Raw genomic sequence first — 26,350 nt, 5'->3', positions numbered from 1 at the left:
AGCATTACACGGCAGGAATCATTTCTTTTAGGAAAAAGATGGCAGGAAAATGTCTGCATTGGCAGGCCTGTAGGAGAAACCATCATTTATCTGTGTCCTCCAGTAAACTATAACAAGAAGTTAAATGAGAATATTTTGTTAACTTCAGTCCCAGTGTACCCATTTATCTTCACAACAGTCTGTGACCGTAGCATCTGTGGCAGGGGGTAAGTGACAAAATGTGTGTTGCAACATCACAACACAAATTCTACATGTTACATACTTGCATACTACATCAAGATGGAAGTAGGAAAGGGCAGAACTGGCATCATGATGTGTGTTTCATCACTTTGGCATCACTGTAGTTAGGAATGGACGTCTATGCTAGGCAGATAAGCAATTAGCCAATGGCCAATCACCCTAACAGCTGAGATGGATTTGATTTGATGATGGATGAATTTTCCCTGGCTACAATGATACCAATATTTTCCTAAGAGTTACTAAGAATGACTTAAAAACACCAACCCTAAGAACTTTCTGAGTCAACATCTACTAATTCCTCTTTTCTCAGTCAAGGGGAGGGAAACTAGCAGGGAAGGTTTTAAGTGTTACTAGTCAAGCAGAGTTATTGTAGGTCTCCTCCTAGATTCTCTGGAGCATTTTAAGCAGCACCCATCTGTGTTTCTGAGCATTGCAGGCCAGGCTAGGGCTTCCCTGTAGGCCTCAAGCTTTGGGTCAAAGACCAAGATTTAAGTAACATTCACATTTTGGTGCCTTTGTTTGAAATGAATAAGTTCTGGACTACAGCAGACACACACAAGGCACAAAATATTTAGATATAAAACACATGATTTATTTTATGATTTATTCATTTACTTAAAATTATGAACAAATACATGATGTTTACCTTGAACCAATAATATTTTTATCCTTCTCATCCTCCCAGCCAAAATTCCCAAATATATATTTGCAAATGGGTGGGAGCTGCTTACTGGACTTGGTTAAAAAAAACACAGTGCTTGAGTCATTTCTCTGTTTTAAAGAGATAGTAAAAAAAGGTTAATCATCTGTTTAAGAAGTGTACCTTGCAAGTATCAGTGGTGTCTGTGCTTGAATGATCAAAGTACTATCCTACATAGCGTTGAAGCTTTTGAAGAATATTTAGAAGATAAAATATTCCTATTTATTTTCTCTTTACAACTCTATAGGATACTGAAGCTTTTGAAGACTATTTAGAAGTAAAATAACTGGGAAAAGTCCCATAAATGCCAGACCCAAACCTCTCACTAAACCTTCATCAAGGGAAATGTCAAAAGCAGCCAGGATCACCTATGCCAAAATCAGCAGGTTCTGCCCTATCCCAGTCCCACAAATAGTCTAATCAAAAGAAATTGCACCACTCCTTTGAAGTGTTTCTTAACTACTCAGGAATGATTTTTACAGACAAACCACTTTTTCCCTCTTCCCAAGTCAACCACAGTTGATCCTTATTCATCCATAACCTGAACTCAAATCCCTTTACATCTCAGGGCCATTAACTCAATGGGTGGCCTTGCTGAAAACATTAATTTGGTTTTTTATATATACAGATACATACATATCTGTATGTTCCAACCCTACTTCATAAATTGAATATGAATAAGTTGCAGAAAGACTACCATCCCCGATTCTTTGTATTTCCCATAAACACCATTAAATGTAGAACTATTAGGTACCTTCAAATGGTAAAGCCCCTTTCTACATGTTCTTTACACAATTCAGCTACACATTTATTAAATGCATGAAGAGAGGAGTAAATTATGTCTGCTATATTTGCTCCCCCAACCTCTGCATAACTAGCAAGGTCTGAACCACTCTGCATATTCATTTTTATAAGTATGAGTTTTATGTAATCATTATTAGGTAGCACACTTTTTGCAGGGCTACTGATTGCACCAAATATAAACCCAAACTCTATGTGTGTGTGTGTGGCATGATTTTCTTTCTAATACTACAAGTACATGCATATTTTCAGCAAACTTGTGAAAAGGGGTATAGTCACTGGCAAAGCTTGGAGCAGTCATATAGTATTTCCTCTTATAGAATGGTAACATATGATGAAAGCTGGCTGGATGTTGAGAGTCTAGACCAGTGTTTTTCAACCTTGGCAACTTTAAGATGTATGGACTTCAACTCCCAGAATTTCCTAGGTAGCATTCTGGGAGTTGAAGTTCCATACATCTTAAAGTTGCCAAGGTTGAAAAACACTGGTCTAGAAAGTAGATTGGCAAATAGCTGCATTGCCTGACTTTTGTCTTTAGGAAGTCTTGTTTTTACTCATGCTTGGTCATCACATTTGGACAATCTATACAACCATCCACACTTCCCACTAAACTATATTTTTGCTCTTTTCAGGATTTTGAGAAATTTTTTTGTAAAACCACACATGTCCCATGTTATATTTCCACATTAGATATTTCTGCATTATTTTAGTCCTTTCCATTTTTTTATAAGTATATCTGCATATCAGTCCATATTTTTGTTATTTTATGGAAACACTTCCTTGGGGACACCGACAACAGAGATGGGCGTATGTGTTTGTGCATGTATGCACATGTTTAACCCTTAGCTTATTTTGCCCTTTTATTTCAGATCCGTGCTGCCCAGCTCATTTCTTCTTCCCATGGGATTTCAAACTCAAGATGCCTTTAGAAAAATTGTCAAGCAGAATGATAGGAAGTGAAAATTCCAAAGATTTCTGTTCTCTATTTTTTTCTCCACATAGCACAACTTTTGTCAGTCACTTTCCTTCCCTCCCTCCCTTTCTTTCTGAAAAACCATTAGGATTTCTATATGCCTTTTACCCCTTTTTTATTTAAAATAAATCAGAGGACCAAATGAGGAAGTACAAGTGTGATGCTAATAAGGCAAACTAAGGCCACATGGAACCAAATCAGTTTGCTGTTTGGGCATGGCTACAGTAGGACTAAAGTGATGCCTTTTTCTTACACATCAGTTTTGTAGCAGATTTCCATTAGAATTTAGAGGTGATCCTTGCATAACAAATCGTGGTAGAAACATCTGTCTAGAAGGCAAAATCATGAAGTCTGCTCAGTGTCTAAACTCAGTCTGGAAAGATACTTTTTAGAGCTCTGCTCAGGAGTTTTAGAGCTTTTATATTAGTTCAAAATCAAGCAGTAATGGTTTTTCTGCACTGTGCTACTTCAAACTGTGGGAAGGAGAGTTGGCATACTGGAATGCCTTTTCCTTCTCCAATATTTTTTCCTGAACTTAGGCAAAACAAAAGCAAAACCCCATCCCCCAAAAAGGAGGTAGAGAAAACTAACTTACATCTTTTCTCATGCATTACCTTTCTATGTGACATAATTCACTTCGTGGAATAGTGTTTCCACTGGCATTCTGAAATAGTACAGTCCAGAAATAAACTTTACTCATATTTGCTTTCTTTCCAACCCAACTGAATGTTGGAAAGAAATTATGTGAAGGGCTTGAGATGCTGTCTTTCTGTCTCTTCATCCATCAGCAGGATAAGACTCCAAAACCAGAACAGGACGGGAGCAAATGTGGTATAGTGGGAGAAACCAGCAAAAGAGAGATCAAATTAGACAATGGACTGTATCTGTCTGGAGACTATAGGAAAAAAAAATAATTCCAGAAATAAATCCCCTGGTGCATCTCAATGGGAGAAGCAGTTGAGCAGAGCTTTAATGCTGCTGATTGCTGCATTTCTACTGCATCCTGGTCTAAGTGACCTAGACAGGAACATATTCAGCCTGCCCTATGTTTCTCAGCGCATACACACACATGAACATTGTGATGCAAAATAAGAGGAAAGGAGAAGCATGTGCACACACAGGCTGTATCCACGCAAAAATCATGCTGCCCTAAATCTTGCTGCACACCACAATCTTTCCCTGCACTCAAAACGGGTCCATGCTGTGCAGCTACGCATACAACTGTAATGTGCAGCATTCTAAGTGCTGTGATGGATGGTTCCCTCAGCTGAAATGGCAGCTCTGCCCGACATCCTCCAACTGGCATGCACGATGCTCCAGTTATTCCACGCACGATGCTCCAGTTGTTCCATATACTGTATTTTTTTAAAAAAATTTCCTTTCCCATCAAACTGTTAACTGATTGAACATTCTTTTTTATTCCTTGAAACTCTGGGTTCACCGGTTGACTGGTTGATCTTTTGACCACTGATGACAGCAAACAGAGCTTTTGTATGTCTTGGCGGCCATCTAGCAGTCACCCAGATTTCTGCAGCCCCTGGATAATTGCCATGAAAGAGCTGGAATGCCCTGTCCTCAGTAGTGCTGATGGGAAGATTTAATAATATTGTCCTTCAAGAGACTTGAAGAGTCTATGTTCAGATACTAAAGTTGAGCTAGTCATACATGTATTCCTGAAAAGTCCTATCTTTCCTTCTTGAAGGAGTAAGCTAATCTCACATATTACAAATTATTTAGACTGGTCCCGAAAGACAGTTGGTTCTTTGGGACAATGGGGCCATATGGCCAAATGTTGTGCTATAGCAATAGCTGTGGGTCTGAATTACTCCGGGCATGCTTAATTTCTGAATGGGGGTTTTATGTTGGATGTTTTCTATTTTAATGAGGGTAGGGGGTGGGGGTTGGTCTGTTACAATAAGTAAACAAACAAATAAATAGTCTTGGCCTTGCATTATCATGCAGCTAGGTCCTTTAGACAGAAAAGATTTTAAAACCATACTTAAGGTAAATATCTCCAAGGGTATCAAATAGCTTTCACTCAGTTCAAGGACTGAAAATCTGATTGATTCAGTTTTGAAGTTACACAATGGATCCATTCATTTACTGAGATGTTTAACGCAGCCTATTCCTGAAGGCTCCAGGCAGAAAACAGTATCAAAAACTATAATATGGCATTATGCAAAGTACTGCAAAAAACAAGTATACTTTGCTAAGGCTAAAAATGCAAGCAGAATACAGTACCATATTTATAATATTTTTAGAATTCAAAGGAAGGGCAATATAACCCAAGTCTGAGTTCTTAGCAATCGTTAACTTAGATCTGACTCAGATGAGAAATAAATGACAGATTTCTGTTCTTATCTGTTTATAAAAATAACATATTGGTTATGACAAATACCTACTGATCTTAACTACACAGCATTCAATAGGCACAGCAAACCCCAAACCTTTTTTCATTACTAAATTTTATAGTACACTTAGGCTGGTTGTTAAAGAGAGAAAGAAAAAAAGAAAAGAGTTCATTGTTTCCACCGCAGTGGAAAAACTTCAAAGGGAAGAGGAAGTTCTTTGGAATATTAGATATATGGTAAGATTGCCCAAGGCATACATATTTTAATTGTGATTAAATACTGCCTTCTGCATAACACCCAGGCAGCTCCTTACCTATCTTTAATTAGCTGCATTTAGTGAGGGTTTTATGGTCAGTGAACATGGGGTGCTAATTTCCATAAATTAACATGTCATTTCCATATTTACCTCAAGATACTTAGTTGCATTGCTATTACCTTTTGTAGCCTTATTTTCCTAATTAATGTAATGGAGTACAAACCACAATTCTCATTCTGCTTGCTTTGTTATCTCTCTTTCATCAAAAAGAGAAGGCGGGGGGAGGAGGAATGATGTCCCTGTCTGAGACGCGATCCATGCACGACTTTTTCTTTAAAAAGAGCTGCGGGAAGTAATTTTATCTTCTGCATTCTCCTCTCTCCGCTCGCTTCCCCCAGCTTCTGTGTCCCTTCCTATTCACGAAAGCAAGTAAGGTGTATTCTTAACACAGATTTTACTTCATGACTGTTTCAGAGTCAGTGATTAGAAAAGAGGTGGGAGCCTCAATTAATGAATTTTCCTCACCCATCAGCACTAAAGACATCAAGAGAAGAAAACTCACAGGTGCAGCTGAGGAAAGCAGCAAAAGGTCAGGGGTCAGTGCCTGTCTTTGAATTCAGCCAGCGACAGCCAGGGAACATAAAGGGAATCTCTTTGTTGCAATTCAGCACAATTTTAGAAAGTGGAGATACTAACTTAATTACCCCAGCTCCCTCAATGCACTGAAGTGCTGCAGCAGGCTATAAATCAATACCTAAGGTCACATTGCTAAAAGCATGGAAAAACAGGTTTTTCTCTAATTCTGGCATGTTGTTCATTCCAGCAAAGGTGTCCCTGGGGTCAGGATCAGATGAGAAATAGAAGGGCAGTTCTATGAGGATTGCCTAGAAGTAGGGGAGGGACCATATGTGAATGTTTGTTACTGCACTGTGTGTTTGGCTCCTGCAACACACCTTTCGAGCACCCCATGTATAGGACATCTGATTTTCAATAAAATCCTAGGACCTCATTGGAGCAAAGGATAGATTCTTCCATTTGAAGATAAGTATGCTCCATGCTTATGTGATTTTCAATTTTATCTGCTGATCTAGAGAATTTACAACCTCCTAGAAGAGAAAACAGTTCACGTGAACTCCACAAGATACGGAAAAAGGCTGTTTCTAGTGGAGGCAGGCTTGGCATCACTTCTAATAGCTTTGCCAGAGGGAGGTTTTTAATTTTGGTTCACCTGGCTGAGCTGCTGCCTGGAAATATGTCTACTGCTTAGCATTATGTACAGTAAATGCAATATGCACACCCAATATTTGGCTTATATGGGAAGGAAAGTCAGCAAGCTTCTGAGGCTGCCTTCTGAGTGGTTTACCCTTTGCACGGTGCTCTGCATGAGCACCACATTGTTCCCAGGTGATCTGGTGCTTGTTCACCTGGACAGGAATGATGAAGCCCAAGAGGATGCTTGATGGTTCCCAGTGCAGAATTTGAAAGTTCAACAGAATTCAGCATTTGTGTGGTCTGTTCTATGGAAAAGAAAGAATGGACTGTGGTAATCCAGGTGAAGTAATAAACATACAGTATACTTAACAATAACACCTTTCACTTCACTCTGATTATTACTCCTATTTAAGAGTTATAATAATGAAAAAAAATCAAGAAGCTAAAATACTTTAAACTGTATCCAGTGCAGTTGTTTAATGATGCATCCAATTATGGCTATAGCTTTGTGTAGAGCTGGAAAAAGTGTGGCCCTCCAGATGTTGGACTGCAATTCCCATCATTTCTCATAACTAAGCATACAGTTTGTTAAGGCTGATTGGAGTTGGCCTTTCACTTCTTAATAATCACTCATTGCACATTCATGTTATAAATATAGCTTTTGAATTTCCAAATCATCAAAGGCAGCCCAGTGATTATATTATTACAGTTCACTAATGGAGAAGTCACCAGGATAATTGAGGACACTTACTTATGAGGACTAGTTTTGGATCTCTGTGATTCCACAGCATCAGCTGTGTTTAAGATCTGAGCCAATTTACTTCCAGTGGCTGCAGTGAATTTGAAACAGCAGTAGAACTAGTCCTTTCTTTGAAATGCTTTGAATTTGTAGCCCACCTGTAACTACATTTTTGGAAATACTTAGCCTCCCTTAGCTCCCCTTCATAAGAACTATTTGAACTTTTAAGATTTGATTTGATTTTTTTCACAGAACCAGATACCTGTACTTGCACACAAGTTGAAACAAAGATGTTGAGGGAAGGGTGCATGGAATTTATTTTATTTCCTTTTTGGGTGGAATGGGGCTGAGGGTATTTTTGTTTCTCCAGAACTGCAGCAGCTTGCTAATTCTTTGCCCTCAGCACTGCTGCAAGGACAGTGGTTTTTGAAAGACTGGAGTATAGAAAAGGGGATAGTATAGAAGTGCCCGGTGTCTATCCTTGGGAAACTCACAGCTGCCATGACAGAGCATGTGTTATGAGAAAAGACTCTTGCCCTCACATTCTGATTGTGCTGTGAGTTGGGTTGTTTGATAAATCTGCTTATACACTTGTGGGGAATTATAGTCCTGTCTCCAACTTTGTGTGGTTAGCTTGCTTCCATTCCTGCATCCCTACATGCTGAATGCAGGTATCTGAAGAGAGAGCCATAGAATCAGTGATTGGTTAATGTGTGAACCAGGAACATTGGCAAAGTGGGTCAAAAAAGCCAAGATCAACCATGCAATTGAAGTCACCCCTTTTTTATGTGTCTGTGGATATTGGAGGGAAGGGGAAGTGATATAAAGTTTACACATATGCCATCATAAATTTAAAATATACCAAAAGTGTATCATGAATGCTTTATTGCTATTTTTCCATACTTTCAAGTTTAGAAATAGTGAAGGGCTAATGATAAAAGAGAATATATTCTCATTTCCCACAAAACTGCTTTCAGCACAAGACTGTTTTTTGAACTTTGTATATTTTACTAGTGAATCTTGCATCCTTTTATCATATCATTGCTTATTTTTCTTATAACTCTTTCGAGGATGGCTTTAAGCTGTATTTTCTAAATCAGAATATGATTATTCATGTTGAAAATTGGAACATTTTCTCAATTAGATACATCAAATGTTTGAATCTAACCCAATAAGGTTCTTGGTTCCCAGTCAATTAGAAAATGTTACACCACTCGGAGTTTAAAAAAAAAAAACTTTACCATGTTTCTCGTGTTCTCTATAAAGCTCCATATAGACTGATAGTGCTGTGTCATTCATAAACCTGATGGCTGGGGTTTGGAGACATCCATTTTTTTTTTCATGTTTATACAAGTCACAATTCTCAGAATGTTAATCAGAGAAGAGGGATGGGTAGAATAACCAACTCCAAGACTTACTAAGACTTTCATCTCTTGGAAAGAAATTGTGGTTTCCTATTATATTTGGCCAAGCCAAAGATCCATATGCCTACATATTTGGCAATATAAACTCTCCAACATTTCTACTGATATCAGTATAATTAACATATAAAATAAAGGAGAAGATTCCTGTTCTAGGGCATCTTCTACAGCAGGTGCTCTTAACCTTGGGGGTCTGTGAATAAATATCAGGGGGGGTTGTGGTTTGGATGGGATAAAGAATTACAACTTTATTTGCACTAATCTCTAAATGAACTTTAGCTTACCTTGTTATTGATTTAATGGATTAATAACAGAGCACATATATTTCTATATTACATATTTATTATTTTTCATATTTTGAGAACTGCATTTGAGCATCCTTTGTAATGCAATTATCTATGTTTTTTTTTTTAAATTTTATGCACTTAAATACATTTTTCAGAGACAGGGTCCATAGGTTGCAAAGAGTCCATGGCACAAAAAGTTTAGAAACCATTCTACAGAAAAACAAAGTTCTCATGTCAAGCTCAGTTACTAGTGACTGCATCCATGTGATTTTCCTGACAATACTATGGAAATGGTTTGACACTGTCATCTTCTGGGATTTTTAAAAACTTCCTAGCCTAGTCTACAGTCCTGGAATTCCAGAGTCCTCCCTCCACTGACTAACCAGAGCTGAGTCTGCTTAGCTTGCAAGATCCACCAAGTTTAGCTAGGTTCTGACACCTTCTGAGGCTGTACAATACAGGTCTATTAGTTCTTGGGGGGCATACAGTGTAGTGAAGACTGTCTATAAGCTTTCCCAGATTCATTTCTTTATTGTGTATGAGTCTTTTCTGACAACCGCTATCCCTCTGTAGGGATTAAATTGAGCTTGTCAAGGCAAGGAGGCTAAATTAAAAACAATATCAAGCACACTGAAGCAAATTAAAATGTCTTGTAATTCAACTTGACTCTAGAACATATATTAAAAAATGAAGGTCTCATGATACCAGTTGTAATTATTCTGTATGCAAATAATACATTCTATATTACAACATTTTTTTACAGTTGTTCCAACAGTCATGAAGAGGTCACTGTGTATTTATTTATTTACATGGAAATATATATCCCATCTTCCTGGTGCCTAGGAACACTCAAGGCAGTGAACAACTGAAACCATCTAAGAACAATATTAAAAAATACAATACAATAAAAATTAAACCAATATTCAGCAGATAAAAGGCTTAGATCTATATGAAACACATGTACCAGTAAAACCAATACTTGCCTAAACAGGAAAGGCTCTGCAGCTTCCTGCCAGGTTAGAACAGATGGCCAAATAGTTGGAGTATAATATATTTTAACATCACACATTCTTAGGTTAAAAACGAGAACAGAATTATATCTACAAGATAAACCCTTTCTCTCCTCTTAATATAGCTGGTTTTCTTTTCTACCACAACTGTGTTTTCCGTTTCTATATATCCAATCCTACTCTAAGAATAACAAGAGTGTGTATTTTCAATGAAGATTTTTCTGAAGCCATCCATTTCTTAAATATGTGCTGTGCCACTTGTGACCCACCAAGCCACAAACAGTTTGCCAATCCAGTAAGAGCATTCTGTTAAGGAATCAAGACCGGGGCTACCAAATGCCCAACAGCAGGCTGCCTTTTGCTTGGTGGATCACAAGCTGCATAGATATTTCTCCATCCAAAAGTTGAGCTGACTAGTTTTATTTTGCAAACTCCCAGGAAAATATTACACTTTAAACTGAACACCACACGGCTGTTCTTCTTGAATTTTGCAACTTACTGTTGCTTATTAGAGACAGAAGGCAAAATGCACCTCAGTGTAGCATTTTTTACCAAAGAACTAAAATAATACTAGGCCTTCCACAATGGTTCCATTTTCCACTGGCTGGTGATTAGAGAGACTGATGCTTTCTATCAAAGACTAACCTCCTTCCAAGCTTTAAATAGATACTTGTGTTAATTGCAGATAGCAACAAAATGCAGTGCCAAATGTTTCAATCTGGCATCAGAGGGAAAAGGGAATAAACAAGCTATGGTAGATTAAACACTTCAGAGTGGTGTTTTTCTGTCACTCTCAGAATGTGAAATAGAGTCCCGTGCTATTTGACTGTTCTTCTCCTCATGATACATGTTGGATACCTATAATTTATGACAGCAAGCCAGCTCTGGGTGAGCTGCCTTTTCTTTCGGACTGATGCTAACCTCGTTAGCGGAGGAATATGTGACAGGCTGATAGCGGTTTCTTATCTTCAAGTTAAACATTGTCAGATTAATTTATGGCTGGGCAACTGTAACAACCACAATGTTTTTATAATAAGAGAGAGGAAGGTTTTGGAGGGATTCTGACTCCAGTGAACCTGCTCTCTTGTTCTGGTGCACATGGCCTGCCTGTATCGATCACTTTTCAGGAAAAAAAAGAAGCCCTATGGGAAAGAAAGAGATAAAGTCTCTTGAATGAGTCCAAAGGAATCTCGTATCCTAAGGGAGGCATCGTTAGGGCTTCTGAAAAGGGAAGGTCATATTCAGAAATCAACATCTGCATTCTTTGGAATATGATCAAGCCCTTGACTATGAAACATTAATAGCCTTTCCCAGTCTGGTGCATCAAGTTGAGGAGAGCTGTTCTAGAAGATCTGGGAATGATAATGGTTGCGTAAGGGGGAGAGAGGAATCTGGGGCAAAGGAGAAATCAGAATAATGCTATTTATTCCTCTATTATTTTTATAGCCTGCCTTTTCAAGGCCGCCAAAGACATTAACACATACCCAACGTAAATCATTCAAAGGAGCAAATACGTCAAATTTAAAAATAGCAAGCATGAAAAAAATAAAATTAAAACATGAGCAGAAAAAATGTACAGGCAAAGTATTAACAGTCTAAACAGTAATCAGAGTATAAACAAATAATCTGACAAGATCCAGCCCAGTCTACACAGAAGTATGTTAGAGTAGCCGTCAATGATTGGACAACTCAAGGCCTCTAGGGAGAGATTTCCACAGTTCAGGGTCAGCCGTGGAAAATACCTTTCATATACCATTAACTGGCATTTGTGTACTAGTAAATGAACTGGAAGTTACCGAAGCTGTGTTAACAAGGAAGTAGCATGATCTCAGTAGCTGCTTCAGGTACCAACCTTGTTGACATATTTTGCAGCTCCTAAAGTTTCTGGACACTTTTCAGAAACACTCACCGACAGAACAATTGCCTTATCAAAGTGTAACTAAGATGTGAGTTACCAATGATACCTCTTGCACCATTATATTATTCAAAATTGTATTTCTCAGAACAGGAAACAGTGTGACAGTTATTTCATAAATCAGGTTTAGATTGACCATTACCGATGAAGCAATCAGAAGGCTTAAGTTACATGAACCTATTGCTTTTACTGATGAAATTGCTTCCTGTGGCAAAACTGGAAGCTGTTGATTTGCTCCTGCAGACCTTCTTTCCCCACATATTTTTAAAATGTGCCCTAGTGAGTTCCCCAATTCTCCAAAGCAGCTTTTAAGAGCACAAAAGGCTATACAAGGTGGAGAGTTACTTTTACTGATGGCAGAATTCCACTGGAATGGAATCAATTCTTCCTTCCCAATTCCATCAAGTTCACTCTAAATCTGTCCCAGAAGTTAAGAGACATTCCAGAGTAGGTCTGGTGGCTGTTATTATGTATAAATATATGGAGGAAGGAGTAGAGACAGAAAAGTAATCTCATTAATGAAAAATTAATTATATTAATTTTATCAGAACCAATGTTTTCTTTCTGTGCAGATGTATTTGAATTAAATAGATAATTGGCTTCACTGGCAAAGATATCTTTGGGTAAGTTGTTCTTAACTAGGTATTTTAAGTTGACTACAGTGCCTTAAAAATTTCTTGTTAATAAGACTTTTTCAAGCATCTTTTCACATTCCTCTGGACATAATTTACATTAGGAAATACCAGAAAGCGCTCACTTGCCATTCCTCACAATATATGAATATGATATCTGAAGCCAGTTAATTAAAGAGTAGTTTAATTTGCTTCTAATTTGTCCAATAATAAGTGAATTGGAGTGCTAGTTGGTGAAGTGGCAGGGAAAGCAATTTCCTTCCAATATTTTGGACCATTTATATCATAATACCATATATATTTCTAGCCAATTTGCTATTTCCGTACTAATTATACTCAGCAAGGCACACATTCCTTTGCTAAAAGGTTGTTAACAATGTTACAAGAGTTGCGCTCAGAAGCATTTGGAAAAAGGAAAGAGCCATGCTTTATTTTTATTTTATTTCATTTTATTTAGGTTTATCTTGAACCTTACTCCGTTCTGCCTTTACAGAAATTTGGAAAGGAGCCCTAGAGTTCTGCTTCATTTAGGTCTTCTGGGGCTGGCTCTGACAAAACGATAACAGCGATGATTGATGATGTTGATATGATGCATGCTGAAAATTGCACTAGGTTTGGTACATTTCTTTCTCGGTTCGCCAATTTACTTTTCACCATACTTTATTAACATAAATATATGAGAACTCAGCCAACTGTGTTTTATTCAATAAAACATAGCTATACTATGGATCAGCTAATGGATAAACCATGGAGTCCCTGGTGCTCTCTGAGCTTGGTTGTTTGCTTGCTGACGTTTTATTACCTGACTGAGTAACATCATTAGTACCTGATGATGTTACCTAGTTCAGTTAATCAGATGATGTTACCTAGTCAGGTACATCAGAGGATGTTACTTAGTCAGGTAATGAAATGTCTGCAAGCAAACAGCTAAGCTCAGAGAGCACCAAGGACTCCACAGTTCAATCCTGAGCTATATATATTCTCTTCTACTGGGATGGATAAACCACATTACAGAATGTAATGTGTTTTGTAGCCTGGAGAATAACCGTTAAAGTCAAAGAGGTATAGAAAGAACTCATCTAGGACATCCACTGTACAGTTTAGGAACTATTTTAATGAATTCCTTTTCCAGACAATGGTTTGGAGTGAAGAAATGAATTATTTAAATTATTCCCATGCTGTTGTATGTCCTGAAATATCTAAATATTCCAAAAGTCAAAAGTCAAGTCACTGGGCAGAAAGATCTCAGAATGTGTATCTTATGCTTTTATACTTAATGCCTCTGATAGAGTATAACTACTGTAACGTCATGAACTTATCACATTGGCTCTGTAATTACACTGATTGTTACTTTTCATGAATCTATTAATATCTTATTAAGTTTGCAGGGGTAGAAACCTAAAGTATAGTGTACTGCATTGGAACGGTATTATAGTCACTTAGTAGAAACTGAGTACATTTTTATTAATTAAATTCCATCATTTATTTTTGTTCTGCAGATTAGAAGTGGCTCGTTCTAGTTTCAAAATACCCCAACCATGAAAATTTATAATTGATTAAATGTGAAGGGGGAAAAATGTGAGGAGGTTATGTATATAACTGGAAAATTTCTAAAGACATTTAAAATTTGTAAAGGAGAATGATAAGGAAATAGCATGCTGCTTCTATTTTCTGTATAAACAATATACATCCTATCATTTTGGTGATAATTTCAGAACTTAAATATAATAGTGTGCTAGGCTGCATATTGTAATGGCTGCTTTAGATATTAATGACAGAAAAGATTTGAAAAATAATCCCCCTGTCTAAACATAGAGATGACTTGAGAAGTTTAGCACTAAATGGGTTAGAATATATGAGATTTAATATGCTTCATAGGCTTCTATGAAACTAAAAATGCTATCAAAAGCCTCAAATTTAAGTCAGGAGCTACCAGTATCTAGTGCACTCAGTCTCAAAGAACAGTGAAAGATTATTTAATTGTTTTCTCTCTTTCTCTCTCTTCTTTTGTCTATATATTTATTGTTAAAATATTGTAATACAAAGAAAATAAGAAAAAGTAAATATTTAAATACAAATAAAAGGGGAAAAGATGTGAAAAAAGGAAGATGATACAAAAAAAAACATGGTTGCATATACTGCAATGGTAAAATTGACTGTATATCTCCAGAATCCCTCCCAATTCCTCTAAAGCAGTGTTTTTCAAACTTGGTAACTTTAACATGTTAAAGCATGCTGGCTGGGGAATTCTGGGAGTTGAAACTTTAGGCATGATGGCTGGGGAATTCTGGGAGGTGAAGCCACACATCCTAAGGTTGCCAAAACACTGGTCTAAAGCATTTTGACTATATAGTCATCTTTATTGGTTCAAAAGTGCAATCAGCAGGGTCAGCTTCTGAACCTGGTCATTTCCAAACAATTAAAAAATAAATGATGACCTGTGGTCATTTTCTCCTTTAGGAGCTGTGAACTGTCTGCTTGATCTTAGTCAAAAGGCAGAGAAGTGACCTGCCAACAAAATGCTATATCAGCTGAAGCCAAGAAGGTAGAACAAGGCAAGAGATCCTGCCATTAGAAAAACAGGCCACTCACAAGCTCTGTAGAGCTTTAGCAATGTAAATGTGAAGATCACTTTTTTGCAATTTGGGATCCACAACAGCAAAACTAGAATTTATTTGGCTTAGCAGCCAGATACAAGTGACAGCATAGACACAAACCACTTTGAAGTGATTCTACAGCACTACTAAGAACCTTTGTGGAAGTGCTCAGATTCGCTGCTGTATATGAATACCAATTACTCTTTTATAGCCAAACTGGCTGGATGAAAAAAGAGGCCAAGGGACACAGAAACCAGCCTAGAGATAAATGCAGAACACCAATGATACTCATGCAGCTGCAGCTGCTAAGATAAAAATATAAAACCCATTTATTTTATACTCCTGTTTAATTCCATTCAAAAGGGAAGTCTCTTCCACAACCTTCTAAAATTATTTACATAGTAAATAAAAAGGGTCTTGGGGAATGAGCCAAAGAAAAGAGAAGCCAAACATTCTTGCTCCCATAAACTTTCAAAAACTCAGCATGGTTGGGGGAGGAAAATTCCAAACACAGAGGTTTTAGGAATTAAACATATTTCCCATACTTCCAGGGAAGAAATGATGGACTGAACACAGCTCCCGAAAAGCGGAGCTGACAACTGCAGTGAAGAATGAAGAGCTGGTGGGTAGACAAGTACTCCAGGCAACTGCTTCTCACAAGGAGACCACAAGACAATAGTCTCCAGCAGCTTTAGAACTCTGGGAGAAGAGGGAATAGCCATCTTGCTCAAACCATGGTCGGTGCCTTTAAAAGGACACTGGGTTTGCATACTTTCTTTTCTAATCACTTTCAGAAATTGCTTGTTAACTGCTTTTTAGCTATTATGAATCTTTGGTTGTACAAGTTTTACAGCACCAGATGAGTTTTTTTCAATCCTTAGTGAAAGAAGTTTTAAATACAAGTTTAAGGACTTAATTTTTTTTTTCTGAATAAATAGCAAAAGGGTGATTAAAACTCTGATTTTAGAAAGTTACAAATGGACTAAGGGTCCAGATAAATTTGAAATAACATTTTGGAATTAATTATAAGAATCCTTCCTGTGGGAAAATGCTTTTGTTATGAATTCTTTTTTAAAAAATCAGACTTTAAAAACTGGGCACTAGAGAGAACTAGAAGGAACTAAAGATTACAATTAAAGGAGAAGAACACAATGAAGTAAAATATTTTAACATTGGACATATTGAAGGATATTTTTAAACAATGACCCCAGAAGTTAATTTTAAGAGTGTCTGCCACTATAGATAGACTGTGTTTAAAAGATGTCATGGAAGAGGAAGAAGTTTTACTTGACAAGATTGAGACTGATCTGAAAGTGGATTTAAAAATGACAGGCTATGACATGGAAAAAGATGTAACACTGGACATATAAAAGAAACTGGCTGATGTCTTAATAATTAAAAAGGTTATACAAATAACAAACCAAGAGAGTGGCTGGATAATTTTCTTATATTGGATTTACAAAAGAAGTTTGCTAAAGTTGTGAAGAATGTTGTGAGAAGGGATAAGGAAAAAATGAAAAGAAATTTCATTTCAGAACATTATTTGAAGAGACTAGAGATCAAGATTCTTAGAAGTAAAAGGAATGAATATAAGTTTGGTTTATTTGATCAAAGTTAAAATAGATAGGTTGTTATTTCTGATAACCTTTAAAGGACTTTTGCTGCTCAGGACTGAAACGATGAGGCTTTACGGATTTGTTTATAGATAAGAGATGGGATATGGAAAGTTATCATTTGTTGCATTTTAAGAGGAGGTGATAAGTTACTAAAATTGTTTATACTTGTGATGAAGGGGGAAGTCATTTCTTTATATATTTATTTTCTTTTTCTTTACTATGCACTTATATTTTATTTGTTTTCTATTTTTCTATTTTTTTCTTTTCTCTGTCTTCTATTTGTTCTTTTCATTCTTTTTTTAGTTTTAGTTTGTATTGTAATTGTAAATTTTAATAAAATTACTATTAAAAAAAGGAATTAAACACATTTCCCAGTGTGAGAAATATCATAAAGAAAAGACGTCCCCGTTCTTTTATTTCAGGTGTATTTGTCCAACATTTTGTGACTCTGTGTGTATCTCTTAAACATTCTCTCTTCTGAATAAATATCAGTGAATGTATGCTATATCCTTCCAGAAAGTCTTTGCTCAGATTCATTTCTTTGGCACCTTGTCTGTAATTCTTCTCATCTAATTTCAGAGAAATCAGAATAGGTTCTTCTCTCTTCATTTTTGGTGGGCAGGGAGCAAGAACAGCAATCATGTTTTGCTGTCTGTCCAGTTAAACAAAACATAACCAGAGCTATATGTGCTACTAAGCTCTATACTCTCCCCTTATTTATTCAACCTGTAAATATATATTAAGGGAAGCTGGATTGGAAGAAGATGAGCGTGGTTTTAAAACTGGAGGAAAAAAACATCAATAACCTGTGGTATGCTGATGACATTATTTTGATAGCCAAAAATACAAATGATCTCTAAGGTCTAGTAATAAAAGTCAAGGAGCACGTAAAAAAAAAGGGGGGGGGGACTAAAATTAAATATGAAAAAGATAAAACAAATGACATCAGGTACAACAACCAGCTTTAGAACCAACAATGAAGATATCAAAGTGGTAGATAGCTTCTGTCTTTTAGGATCAACCATCAACAGTAAAGGAAGAATTAGTTAAGAAAAACGTCACAGACTACCACTTGGTAGAACAGCCATGAAAACCTTGGAAAAGATGCCATAATGTGCCTACAAAGATCAGAATAGTGCAGGCAATGGTATTCCCTGTGACATTCTGTAGAAGCAAAAGTTAGACTTTGAAATAAGATAGCAAGAATATTGACACTTTTGAAATCATATTCTACAAAACTGAGAATACCACGGACATCCAAGAAAACAAATAAATTAATAATTGGATAAATCAATCCAGAGCTCTCATTTGAGGCACAAATGATCAGTCTAAATTATCCTACTTCAGACACATTATGTGAAGACCTAGCTCACTGGAAAAGGTTTCTCATGTTAGGAAAGGTGAAAGGAAAGACAACCAGCAGTTACAGTGGCAGTAGGTACACCACTGGAAGACCTGAGGGACAAGGTTAGGGACAGATCATCATGGAGAAAATCTATTTGTGTGGTTGCTAAGAGTTGACACTGACTTGATGGCACATAATCAGATCTGTTACTGCTATGTCATGATGGACAAAATTTACTTTTTCAAAACTGAAAAGGGAACAGCGTTCTCACATTTCTTTCGCGAAGTAAAAACTCAGTTCTATCTCTGTGTTCCAAAGCATAAAGATATGAGTAATCTTCACAGGCCTAATCTTAGTGACAAATTTTCTCCTAGGTATTTTTCAAACAGGAATATTTGGTGAAGCCCTGAGGAGAATGGAATAACGTTTCATCAGGATGGACTTTTCTGAAGTTTGGAAGTTTGTTCTAGTAATCAGGCTACTTAACTGTTATACACTCAACAGAATAAGTTTACGAAGTAGAAAATTGCTTTATGCTGACTGTTAACTCATCTTGCTGAGAATATTTCCATCCCTGTGATTCTATCAGGGACATTCTGCAAGCAAAAATATGCTCTTCCCCTTCAAAGTGGCCTCTCTGCTTGGTTAAGTATGCCATACTCACCCTCTTTAAAGCTACAGTCACGCACACAATTATGTCAGTGAATGGTACACAAGTTTGCTTTGGCACACTGTTCTTCACAAAAGAACAATTCCTTTTAGTCTGAGCAATGCATACTAGTGATTTTTAAACAAAAAAGATTACAAGAAAATATAAACTGGGGGAAGGGGAAGACTTGTTTCAAAAGCTCTCAAAACAAATGAAAGGATGGGAGACAAGAGAACTCTCCAACGGAAATGACATAGTCAGAGAAAAGTGCAGACCACTGGAATAACAAACTGGCTGTCAAAACACAGCCAAAAGATCTGAGTTTACTGAGAATTACAGTATCATTATCGGTGACATGGAGGAAAAAAGATAAGAGCAACTTAACTACTGCCTGTCACTGTCTGTGCCTAGTTCAGCACCCAGCTTAAATAGCACTCCGCCAGCTGCCTGTGGATACATACCCAGTATTACATGGTAATGTAAAAGTTGTAATGCCAAAAAAGATTCCCCTCCCTTTCTCTGAACAAAGAGACAAAAGTTGAAAGCTTCCATGAGGCAGTCACGGAGATCACAAAGCACAGAAGCAGTTGTTTTGTTGCGGCTGTGATCTGGAGCGCCAGCTTCACTGGCTCATACCGCGTAACTAAGACGGGATTTCATGGAGAAAATCTATCTATGTGGTCACTGAGCGTCGATGACAACGCGATGGCAGATAATAAATAAAGATGAGATTAGGGAACTTTGAGCGGGACTCAGAATAATGGAGTTTGGCATTTAAGTTTTCCTTTCCTTTGGATACTTATTTCCTTTTCAAGTAAATGGCTAATGTTGGGGATAGGAACGCCTAGCAAGTAAGACGATGACAGCTGGATGCTAAATAAAAGGAGGTCAGTCTATTTCCAGCATGCATATTGGAATGTCTCGTTCACTGAAAAATCACTCCTATAAAGCTGGAGTGATGTGCTGCCATGGACCATAACGTTCTAATTATAGCTGCAGTCCTAAACACACTCAGTACAGCTTTTCCCAACCTGCTGTTCTGTAAAGCATCCCCAATAAAGTGGCTTTTAGCAGCTATGCCAAATTAAGCCGAGATAAAAGAATTAAATAATAGAAAATATTTCTAAGGGAAAAGCAGCTCAGTATCATCACAATTTGATGTGGCATTCTTTGTTCAGATATATTACTTCTTTAAAAGATTGATGAGGACAGGCTTCAAAATTCTAGTTCTTCCATAATCAGCACTCAGGATAGACGAAAAGGAGTTTATGTTCCAAATTCTCTTCTATCCACAGTACAAGCAGGCCCTAGGCCACAAAGGGCTTTCTGGATGACCAGCAACACCCAGAAGCTCACTAGCAACCAGTGCAAGTTTATTCATTTGGCTCCAGCCAAGTGGTCTTTAAGGGAAGCCTCAAGTAGGAGTATTAGATATGTTTGCTGTCTTGAGTTATTTATAAAAATAATACAAGCTGGATAAAAAATCTAAAAAACATCCTTTCGATCCAGAGATGGATTCTTGAGGAAGTGGCACACTACCTCATTCTTCAAGGTACTGTCATCAAAACTACACCTTTATTCAAGGGTGAATTCACCATTGCATTCCACCAACCACATGTCTCCTCCCAGGAGGCCTTAAACTAACTGGGCCGGGGAGGGGGGCACAGATCTAACAAAGAGGTGGTTGGGTTAACAGTCCTGAGACCTATCCACTTCCCCTGGAGCCACAGGATCCGACATTTCCCAGATAACAAGACAAAAACATGCCTCAGTTAACTTGACTGGACTGCTCAGCTGGAGTCTAATTCAGAATGGATACAAGCTTTATTTGTTTGTTGATATGATTTATATAGCTGCCCATCTTACAGTTGTGACTCTGGTAGGCTCACATAGTTTAAAAAAACCATGAAAAAGCCAATAACCAAAATACAAATATCAATAAAACAATAACATCATTAACACCAAATTAAACGCTTAAAACATAATTAGCAGGAAAATGCAAGGGATGCATTGATCAGTATAACCATCTAGCAGGCTCCATACCATTACTGGATCCCCAGGCACAATGCCAAAGCCATGTCTTCAGAGCCTTTTGAAAGGCCAGTAGGTCAGGGCCAATCTAATCTTAGGGGGGATGATGTTCCAAAGGCCTGGCACCATGGCAGAAAAGGCTGTCCTCCTGGATCCCATCAGATGGCACTTCTCAATAGATAGGACCCATAACATGCCTCTTCTGCTGGACCTTTATTTACCAGATGCCTAGAATATTTTTCACAGCATTCCTATAGGATGAAGGGAAGCTTTTTAGTGGTATTGAAGCTTTATCTACAGATGTATTGCCTATTGCAAGTGATCTCACAGCTTTTCTGCCCTGTGTGGCTGCTTACTCTATGTAAATTGAATTACATTTAGAAATCCATTTAAAAAGCTTTATATTAATCTTTACTCTCCAGATATATTGGCTAGATTAGCTGGGAATTCTGGGAACTGCAGTCCCAACTATGAAGGGCAGTGCATTGGGGAAGATTGTACTATTTATTCACTGAATAACTTTATTTACACATGGTATTTCTTTTGAAAATAATCTCTCTTTTTTTAAAATATGATTTTATTGAAAGTTTTAAAAACCAGAGTAAAAATTAAAATTAAAAAAAAGTAAAATTAAAATTAAAAAAGTAAAGATTGTGGTACAAACCAAAATAGAATAAGAAAGAAAAAAAGAAAAAGAAATAAATAAAAAAGAAAGCTAAAGTGCAAAAAGAAAAAAGGAAAAAGGCTAGAAGAAAACAGAAAAGAAAGAAAAAAGATATAAAGAAGTGGCTTCTGATCTTCTTTACAGCAGTTATAAATACAATTGTAAATTTACCCCTTTCTCTAAAGTTACATTATGACTGTCTTCTTTCTATAATCCATTCTACCTATTCGTCAAAACCATAGATCATAAATTCATTTTTTTCTGTTTTACGCAAAAAGTCTATAAGGGGTTTCCAGTCAGTAATAAATGTAGACGTTGTCTTTTCTTTAATCAAACAGGTCAACTTGGCCATCTCAGCAAGTTCATCAACCATTCCTCTACTGTAGACACTGCCAATTCTTTCCATCTTTGTGTGTACAATAACCTTGCTGCAGTTATCGTATATAAAAACAAAGTTCCATGACTTTTTCCCAGCTGTTTATCCATCAGTCCCAAGAGGAAAAGTTTGGTTTTAGTTGTATATTAATCTTTAAAATTACCTGACTCAGTGTATGCATTTGAACTCAAAATCTTCTAGCTTTTTTGTACGTCCACCACACATGATAAAATGACCCTTCTTGTTGTTCACATTTCCAACATAGATTTGAAGTGCCTTTATACATTTTAGCTAATTTCTCTGGTGTCATATACCAACGTTACATCATTTTATAAAAGTCCTCTTTAAGATGATAATATAGTGTAAATTTCAATCCTTTCAACCACATATTTTCCTATTGTTCAATCTGTATATTATAACCAAATTTTTAGCCCACTTTATCATACATTCTTTCACTAGTTCTTCTGTTTCAAATTTCAATAAAAGTTTCTACATTTTAGTAATCGCACGTTCATCATTTGTACACAATTCCATTTCAAAGTCAGTCTTAGAATATTCAATACCACAAATTCTTTTGTCTACTTTGAATCTTTCTAATAATTGTAAATAGAAAACCATTGACAGCAGTTGTTCTCTTGATTTTATTTGTATTCCCCTTGACAGAATTCTAGTATCTCATGGTATGTTAACCATTTGTGTTTGCCTATTATTTCTTGTTTGTAAAATGCTTCTTGTGCTGACAGCCACAAAGGTGTTTTCGGGCACAGTCTGGATTTGTATCTGTTCCATATTCCATATCCCACGGTGAGCCTGCAAAGTGGTTGTGTGAGGCTAAATGATGGTGGTCCTCCTGCTATCTTGGGATTCTTTTATGTTTTTATTTCTTTATGTTTTTATTTTTGTTGTTATTTAAGTCTGATTTTTTTTGTATTGTGATATGGTTTTAACTGTTATTTTAGTTGTAAGCTGCCCAGAGTCACTTTTTGTGAGATGGGCGGCTAAATAAATTTGCTAAATAAATAAATAATAAATAAATATTCTCAATATGGCAAGTCTAACATAGTGATTTTTAAAATATACATTATCCTTGATTTTATCGTACTACAAATATCCATGCCACCCAAATCTCAGGTCACATTCTTCTAATTCTAAAAGTCTTCTATTTCTCAGCAATACCCACTCTTTCATCTAAACCAAATAGCAAGCTGCAAAATGCAATTTCAAATCAGGTAAACCCAATCCTCCTCTTTCATTTGCATCTTGCAACACATATTTAACTTGTGTTTTTTTCCCTGCCATTCAGACTTAGATATATCCTTTTGCCACTGTTTAAATGGTGCCTCAGTTGTCAAAACCAGTATTGTCTGAAACAAAAACTTCATTCTAGCCAAAACATTCATTTTTATCACAGCAAGTCTCCCCAGCAATGACAGTTGTAATCTCTCCCATCTTAACATATCTTTTTTTAACTTCATCCCATGTCTTAACATAGTTATTTTGAAATATCATACAATTCATGTTTGCCATGGTGATACCCAGATCTTTTACTTTCTTCTCAGTTTTAAAACCCATGTTCTTCATCAATCCTTCTTGATCCTCTATTTTCATGCTAATTTAATTCTGTTGAAAATAACCTCTCAGAGCCAAAGTGTCCATGTCCATAACAGGCTTATATAAAAAATGCTAGTGGGGATATGTTACATAAAACACATGAGCTTAGCAAAGACCATCACATCAAAGCAAGCCACACACAAGTAGGAAGAGTTCCATTACCCCATCACATACCAAGGAATTTTCAGAAGTATCCAAGAAATATATATACATGTATTATGCATATTTAAGCATACATAAACAAGATATCCTTTCTATGATGCAGGTAATAAAGATAAGAAGAAGAAAAGGAAATCAAACCAGGCAGAACGTTCAAATTTGCAGTAATTATAAATTTTAATTCAGGATGAATTTTAAGAAAATCAGCCACTAAGTTTCTGTAGAACATCTCTCCAGAAAATTTTCATCAATTTTCATCTAACACAGCTTTTAGCTTCTGAGAATCTAAGGAAGATGTAATACTCAAGAATTTGAGAAAATGACTGGATTGTTGTTCTGTTTTTGTTTGCTGGTTTTTAAAATAGAAATTTGGAAAGAAAAGACACTTTAGTGTTGATGATAAGAATTTACAATAACCTTTCCCAACTTGTCACTCTCTAGATATATCATCACCACAATCCCTAGACATGGTTCACAGTTTTCAGAATAAGCTTCCAAGAATTATATATTGCAGAATCTTACCTGTATAGAAAAATCCAAGGTTGTGAGAGTGAAATACTCTGTGTGTGCTTATGTATGTATGCAGGCGTATACAAAATCCAGTTTTTCTACAGAAATGCAAAGTCACCTCAATTATGTTGCACCAGTGAATGCTATCAGGGTTACATATTTAGCCAGATTTTAATCCATTCTCCTACAAATCTCTCTATCACTATGCCTCTCTATTCACTAGAAATGTGACTATATCCATGACCATAATCAGTCAGCCATGGCCCATTGCTTAATTTAATAACAGATTATGTTGGCCAGAATTTAATAGTTATTAGTATCTTAATCTTAATAACATTAAAGTATTCAGTATTGAACTTAATTGTGATGCTGATGAGAGCAGAAGTAATTACAGTGGAATTTTAATAATAAATCACTGCACTCTCTCCATTTTTTAATAAACTGACAACAATAAACCAAAGGTAATTTTAGAAAACCACACACTGAAAATGTAAGTCATCTAGACAGTAGAGCTGAAAGCATGTAAAAGTAAAAGAAGAGATAAAGACTTGTGAATCCAATAGATATGGGGAATTATTAAACTCTCTCGTTCTGTAAGCCAGGGCTGCAATCCTTGGAGTGACCTGAGCAAATGGCAGCGGGGGGGGGGGGGTGACAATTGAAAGGTGAGCAGTCAGGGAGCACCAGATCTGCAGACCCCTGACTTGGGAAGGCGGAAGAGAAGGACCCCATATCCAGGATGGTATGAGACCTGATGGGGCCTGCATCTGTACAGTGCTGGCTTTTCAGAGCTAGGAAGGGAACCAAGAGCTAAGCTCACCACTCAATAGCCACTGGTAACAATGGCTCACTTGTTTAGCCACTTGCATTGTCATCAATATTATTATTGTGTGGGGGAGTGTTCCACAGAAATTGATTTATTATTTTAGCAGTTTATAACATCACAAAATGTGAGAATCCCTGCAGAAATCAGTCGAGTACCACAAGGACGTGCAGGGCAGGCACCCGGTCCGTAGCTATAGCTTCACATTTATTTATCCTTATAGCTTTCATCTATCCCTGTTCACTGATAACATAATGCAGGCGATGACTGTGTCCTTAGGTTCGCTATCTGTAAAAAATAACTGCTGGTGGTTTCAACATTTAAATGGCCTAAGATAAGTCTACCTGGGAACCGAGTGCCCCCCTGGATCGAAGTGTATACATGCATGTAGGAGGTTCCAGAATTTTGGACCAGGATGTCTGCTGAGCTTAAGCACTCCTCCCTCCTTTTTTTTTTCTTTTCAGTAATAAGATTTGCACACATTAGTTGAGGATTCATAGAGCAAACAAGTCCTGCTTCATATTCCTGCTCTTGGGTACGCCTAGAGGTGGGCTTGGTGTAGTTTTCTTTCTCAAAGCTGTATTAAGCTGGCCAGCATTAAAATGCAGAACTGACAGATGGAAGCAACGTGTTACAAGACAGATTATTCATTTAAAATACTTTACTGTAGGAGGTGGCATTAGCCGCTAACCATCTTTAAAAGGGGTTCAGTCCACCATTTTGTAGGAGTAGGTCTTGGTATGCATTTACAAGCACAGCAAGCTCAACCCAAGCCTTCGAAGGAAAAAAAAAAATCTAACAACCAAACACTTGTCAAATAGCACCAGTTTTAACACTTAATGCTGTTCCTGAATGTGGTTTGTTTTTATGAAAACTCCTCCCCACAAAGGAACCAATATTTACAAATCCCAGGGCCAAACCCAAGGCATGTACATTATGGCTCAGTTATCACATATGAATAAGACACTTAATCCAGATCCTCATCAACACAGAGTATAAAACAAGACATTGCTCAAATCTCATGTATCTTAAACATATAATAAATTAATAGATATCAAATCTTTATTGCCCAAATCATTATTACTAAGCGAACTTGCATAACCAAATTCATTATAACCCAATGGACATTTTACAAAACCATAGTTTTCAAGAATTATTGAAATAACTGCAACCAATTCAGTTCACCCAACACATTAAACTGTAAACGATGGTTTTCAAATCACAGTTCATACGTCACATATAGCCAAAATCAAAGAAACCATATTATAACTTAAAGCAATGCATGAAACCAGCCAATGACTTCAACAGCATAAGCTACTTGGGATAACTGGAATAAAATCACAACTAGCCCAAAGAAATATTCATGGCATTTATTTTTTATTTTAATTATTTATACAATTTATATAGCCACCCATCTCACCAGCAAGCGACT

The 26,350-nt window shown here is 36.8% G+C and overlaps 1 protein-coding gene across 12 annotated transcripts in view; it reads right to left on the bottom strand.

Annotated features, from left to right (window-relative positions):
* Positions 1–26,350, bottom strand: part of LOC112540344 (uncharacterized) — a 542,784-nt gene that overhangs the window by 86,613 nt on the left and 429,821 nt on the right. Inside the window, exon 2 of one of the 12 annotated variants that reach the window (XR_015793963.1) lies at positions 6,685–6,838. The exons of 10 other annotated variants lie outside the window; for them this stretch is intronic. The gene's annotated coding sequence lies outside the window, so the exon portion shown is untranslated. The remainder of the gene's footprint in view (positions 1–6,684; positions 6,839–26,350) is intronic. One more of the 12 variants, XR_015793964.1, reaches the window with a different exon arrangement.

Source organism: Python bivittatus, unplaced genomic scaffold (assembly GCF_059951505.1).
Source record: "Python bivittatus isolate LINGU-HERP-01145 unplaced genomic scaffold, Pbiv_v1 ctg000840_np1212, whole genome shotgun sequence".
Taxonomy (NCBI): domain Eukaryota; kingdom Metazoa; phylum Chordata; class Lepidosauria; order Squamata; family Pythonidae; genus Python; species Python bivittatus.
Note: the sequence above shows the minus strand (reverse complement) of the source record. Positions and strands in the feature narration are given on the sequence as shown.